Raw genomic sequence first — 6,155 nt, forward strand, 5'->3', positions numbered from 1 at the left:
GAAAATGGACCAAATTATGTGCATAACCAACACAGAAGACAGACGAAACTGTCTGTCAGTCTGTGTGTCTGTCTTCTGCGTCAAGCATAAATGGGCCTTTAGTCATTTTCTAAATGCCTGTACGGTCTTGGGCCTTTTTATTTGTCAGATCTGTTTTTAAATTATGAGCCCTCCTGGACTCTGAGGTCTTCTGGTACAGGCCTTTTAAGTCTTCATATAAACCAGTTCATAAAAAAATTTGAAACTGACAGCTGGTTCCACAGACAGGGGTCTGATAACTGAAGGTTCTGCCTCCCATTATACTTTTATATCCTCTAGGAACAACAAGTGAACCTGCAGTCTGAGAGTGTAGTTCTTTGTTGGGAAAATCTAGAACTATGACATCTTTAAGATCCAACAGAGGTTGGTCACTAATGGTCCAGTTGTGCTCGACACAGAAGCAAAAACGCAGACAGATGGACAGTTTTGTCCATCTTCTGAAACGGTATGTAAGTAATTTGGTCTGTTTTTACTGAGCTTAGCTATCCGTTGCTTAACACAGAAAATCATACCATGCCACCGGAAACCGTGGGGGCAGTACTAAGCAGAATAGCTGACAAGAACAAGAAAAGAAAAGAGCAAAAGAAGAATGAAGACAAGGACAACAACTGTAGAAATTGTGTGAGCTTTTGAAGAAAGACTATATGCGAGTGTTTATGGTGTGTTGTGTGGCTGGAAATAACTTTATAGTGATGCATTATTGCTGCCAACTGGTGTCTGAAACTAATGATGGATTGGGGGAGTAAACTCTAAACTCAGCACTACCCATTAGTGGAGGAATTGACTTAACAACCATGAGAAGGTAAAAGGCGCGTGGAAGTACGAGGACAGCAACGTATGACGTTTGTAACCCATGTCCTTATTCTCGTGCATAAAGGGAGCACATGGACCTTAAGAATTTATTTGTGAGAAGTATTTTAAATCTATTCTGGATTTAACAGGGAGTCAATGAAGAGGAGATAAAATTGGAGAAATATGATCTCTGCTCATAATTCTCATCAGAACCTTTGGCTCCATAAAAACCTAGAACAAGGACCCAGTAGGCTAAGCCCTGAGCTCGGGTCGATAAAATAGACCAGCATTGTTTTGTGTGTGTGTCGTTTAACGGTTGAATTAAATTTGTTCATGCATGTGTCGATCGATTAGGATGTGGTTGTATGTGTAGGTGTGCTTGCATCTCTTTATTCACAGGTCACTCACATTCATTTTATTCATGAATGTTGACTTACTGCTGCTAGCACCATGTCACTCTGCATTAAAGCAGCAGCTCAATGTCTCATGTAAATGAATGTGTGAAATGAATGTGTGCAGAGGTTTAATTCCTAAAACCAGCCTGGATGTGGATGGGTTGTCTGTGAGGTAATGTGGGACAGTGTCTGACATATTTTGGAGTTTTGCTTTGTGTGAACTGTAAGGGCGTGCACATAATTCCCAGAGATCAAATGTGTCTCTCAGAATGTGTGTTTGTGGAGGAGGAAGGCAGAGGTCACAACCCATTACTCACAGCTAGCTGTGTTTACTTTCGTCTAATAGGAAAAACAACATTGATGGTTTCCACTGCATTATAAATCGATAGATTACCCAAACACGTTATAAATCATGTTGCATTGCTTTGTCGGGGCAATGGACTCTTCTGCATTGATTTCTGCATAGATTTAATAAGAAGGCCCCCAACAGGCGTAGAGGATCATCTGACTGCTATCTAAATTAAGTTCTCTAGGATGTAATCACACCTCAGTCTATTAAATGAGCTGGCTATGCTCATACATTATAACTGTAGGACTCTCAGAGGTCCTGGTCATGCTGGAGGGGCCTGCAGTTTGAAGACAATACTGAGGTTTGAGAGGGTAATCATGGTCCAGAAATTTAATGTCACTTTTAGGCCCTGTTTCCAAGCAAAACGCATATATTTTTCCTTTACATTAAAAAAAAAAAAAAAAAAAAAAAGCATTTACACAACAGTGGAGCAAAAACTATGTCCACACAGGAGAAAACACAAAGACTGCCAGACATTATGTAGCAGGCATGCAGGCCTCTAGTGGGCAGCATCTTCATAAGACTGCAAATAGATCATAACAACAGAAGCATTACGTGTTAACCGCTAGTCGTCTGGCTCATGAAACCTCTGCGTCTTCGCTGATGGCATAAATACTCCACCAGAAACAGGTTCTGCTACAACAGACAAAATAAATTAAAAAGATGTAGCACCACAAACATGACATAAAGCTCTGCCATTGCTGTTGTGCTTTTCGAGGGTTAAGCAGGGTCTGAATGCACAAGTGAAAAACGTCATAGTTGCCAAAAGATTCCACTTCCACTTTACACTGACAGGACTCGCCTTGCGCTGTGGGAAAATTTCACCCTGGAGGCCGTTGTCCAATCTTTGGGGTTTTATCCACCCCCAAACTCTGTTACCGTGTAAACAAGCGGCCAGAACTCAACAAAACTTGAGTGTTTTACTAACTCAGCACTGTGGTGTAAATGTGGCCTCAGACTCTAAGTTTATTTGTGGTTCCTGAAGGCTCTAATAGTGGAATGGAAGGTAGAACTTTCAGTTATCAGATTCCAATCTGTGGAACCAACTTCCGGTTTGGTTTCAGGAAGCAGACACCATCTCTGCCATTGAGATTAGTCTTGCAACATCCTGCATCAGAGTGATGCAGAAAAGTAGTCCATATATTTGTTACTTCAACATTGGACTGCTGCAATTCCATAATATTATTCTGACCCAAAAATGTTCTGAAAAGTCTAATACAATTTCAGCCTCTTTTAATTGGCTTTTTGTTAAATCCAGAAAAAAAAAAAATAAAAATAAAAATAAAAATTCTCTGCACCTCCTACTAGTCCAGACAGATGGCCGTCCATCCTGGTTCTGGTTCTCCTTCCTGTTAAAATGGATCTTTTCCTCTCAGCTGTCCCCTTGTGCAGCTCAGGATGGAAGATTGAATCCAAAAGAAGATTTTATACGATCTGTCGGTTTCCGTAGCTTGTTTTTTTTTTTTTTTTTTTTTATTGGTTTATATGAAAACAAACATAAATCCAACTTAAACGGATCATATAATGGATTTGTTTTAATTGAACTGGACTGTATCTTGTGAGTTAGTGATGCAGAAATAAAGATGAAATTAATTAAATTAAAAACAGTTTAATCTATTTAGACCATGACCTTAATCTTTGTGTCCACATATAGTAAATATGAGTCTGAGCAGTGTAAACAGTAGTGTTCAAAGTTGGCACCATCTCATGGGACACACTGCAGACTTTATTTAATTTTATTGAGACATCTTTATATAGGTCTGATTATCTTCCATTTCACTCAGTTGGGGCTGGATGACCCTTTTAACCAGTTCTCTGCTACAGATAGCCAGTTAGCTCATCACCGGTTGCCGGAAATACTTCAACGACAAACGAAACAAACATGAATTTTTTTATTGTTTATTAGATGTTCATCATCAGAAATTGGCTGATGAAACATGTCAAGGTTGATAAGACAACAGATATGATGTGTAAGTCAATTATTGTGTTCCAGTAACTGAATCATTTTAATTGTGAGAGATTCTGTTAGTCTGTTAGTGGACAGAACTGCTGAAATGCTCGAGCCATATAAGCTGAAATAATCTACTCAGACTTATTATGGGCTGCTGTTATGAGCATTTGGCTTGCAGGCCAGATTATAGAGATATTTTCACATGCACACTTTGCTATACATTAATTATACTCAATCGTTCAACAGGCTGCTTACCTCTCCTGCTTACCTGTCAGAATACAACAATAAGAAGATCTGTAACAATTTCTTTTCAGCAGCCAGATTATCAAAAAAGAGTGGTCTTGTACACTCATAGGATACTAGCAACTCACTTATGCATTTAGTCATGTAGACGTGGTCCAGAAGACTGGCTAAGGTTCAAACTGAGCATCAGAATGAGGAAGAAAGAGGATTTAGGATTTGGCATTGAACATGGCATGGTTGTTGGTCTGAGTATTTCAGAAACTGCCTATCTCCCAAATTTCCTTCGGGATCAATAAAATATTCATCTATCCATCCAGCCTTGAAGCACATGGACTACAGCAGCAAAAGACCACACCGGGTGCCTCCTGTCAGCTAAGAACAGGAAACTGAAGCTACAATTCACAAAGACCCACCAGCACTGGACAATAGAAGATGGACATATGTTGCCTGGCCTGATGAGTCTCCATTTCAGCCACATTCCACAGTAAGATGGTAGGGTCAGAATTTGGTGGAAACAACACGAAAGCATGAATCCATCCTGACTAGCATTAACGGTTCAGGGTGCTGGTGGTATAATAGTGTGGGGGATATTTTCTTTGTAAAGCTGGCGCCCAATATTACCAATGTGGCATGGTTTACACACTACAACCTACCTGAGTATTGTCACTGACCATGTCCATCTCTTTATGTCCACAGTGTGGCATCTTCTGATGGCCCCTTCCAGTAGGATAATGCTCCATGTCACAAAGCTCAAATTATCTCCAACTACTTTCTAGAACATAACAATGAGTTCACTGTACTCCAATGGCCTCCACATCCACCAGATTTGGGAAGCTATGCAAGGCTGCTCTTCCTGGACTTCAGCTCTGCCTTCAACCACATCATCCCTGAGATCTTAGTGCAGAGACTCCTGCATCTGGGCCTCTTCTTGCCAGTGGATTAAGGACTTCTTAACTGACTCCCCACAATCTCCCACCTCTCCTCTACCCTCACGCTCAGCACTGATTCCCCACAGGGTTGTGTATTGAGTCCTCTCCTCTTCACTTTTTACACATATGACTGCAATCCAACCCACCTCTCAAACACCATCAAAAAGTTTGCAGATGACACCACTGTGGTTGGGCTCATCTCAGGGGAGGATGGGTCTGACTACAGAGAAGAGGTCAACAGACTGTCAGTGTGGTGCTCAGAGAACAATCTCCCACTTGATAATACAAAAACTAAAGAAATCATCTTGGACTTGAGGAGGGGCAGAACAAATCTGCCCCCTCTCTACGGGGGGACTGTGTGAAAAGGTTTCACTCTATCCGATTCTTGAGCATGCAGATCTGTGATGACCACTCCTAGACTGCCAATACCACGGTGGCTTTGAAGAAAGCCCACAAGTGACTCCATTTCCAAAGGGTGCTCAGGAGGAACAGCCTGTAAGAGAAGCTGCTGGTATCATTCTACAGAGCCACCATAGAGAGCATCCTGACATATTGCATCACAGCGTGGTTTGCAGGGAGCTCGGCAGTGGAAAGGAAAGCGCTCCAGAGAGTGATCAACACAGACCAAGAGATCACAGGCTGCTCTCTGCTCAGCCTGGAGGACATCACCAGCTCTCGCTACCTCAGCAGAGCTCAACACATCAGCAAAGACTCGTCTCACCCCACTTACTACCTGTTTGAGCTGTTACCTTCGGGATGGCGCTACAGGTCACACAGAGCCCGGACTCGTAGACTAATGGGCTTGACACATAGGAGGCGACGTTGCTCCTTCTCCAACATTTCCTATGGAATTTGCGTGATTAGAGGAAAATCTCTGTCCTCCTCCAGCCAAGCGACAGGCGACATTTGTGCATGTGAAATGTTGCACTCGTTCACATGGACATGCACATGGGGGCTCACAACGCAACACTAGAAAATAGAAAAATGTTAAATTTTTGTTGCTGTCGCATGGCACTACAACCAACTAGCGAGGGGCTTCATTGACTGAACAATGAGCTGAGAGCAGGCTAGACAGCACTGTCTAAAAACACTTTCAGCATTGAAGAGCAGATCATTTTAGTTGTGTTTGACTTTCCCATACTTTAGAATACTTCACACAAATAGTATAGAGATGTACATAAAAAGGCAGCTGAGTGGCGCCAAGGTGAATTTGTCTAAATGTAGGACCTGGATTTATCTGGATCAGCCGTGAGGTCCGCCATCAAATGATGATATTCACCATGTTGTTTCCTTGTTTGTAAAATAGGATGAACCCAGGGTTGTCTTCTTCTGTTGTACAATAGAGTCAACAGCAAGATTTCTGACAATTCACCGGCTGTTTTGAAAAGGTCAAAATTTCCTCCAATATCATAACCAATCAAATTTCTTAAAGAAAAGTGATAGATGGAGAGCGGGGT

This window comes from Melanotaenia boesemani, chromosome 3 (genome assembly GCF_017639745.1).
Source record: "Melanotaenia boesemani isolate fMelBoe1 chromosome 3, fMelBoe1.pri, whole genome shotgun sequence".
NCBI classification, from domain to species: Eukaryota; Metazoa; Chordata; class Actinopteri; order Atheriniformes; family Melanotaeniidae; genus Melanotaenia; species Melanotaenia boesemani.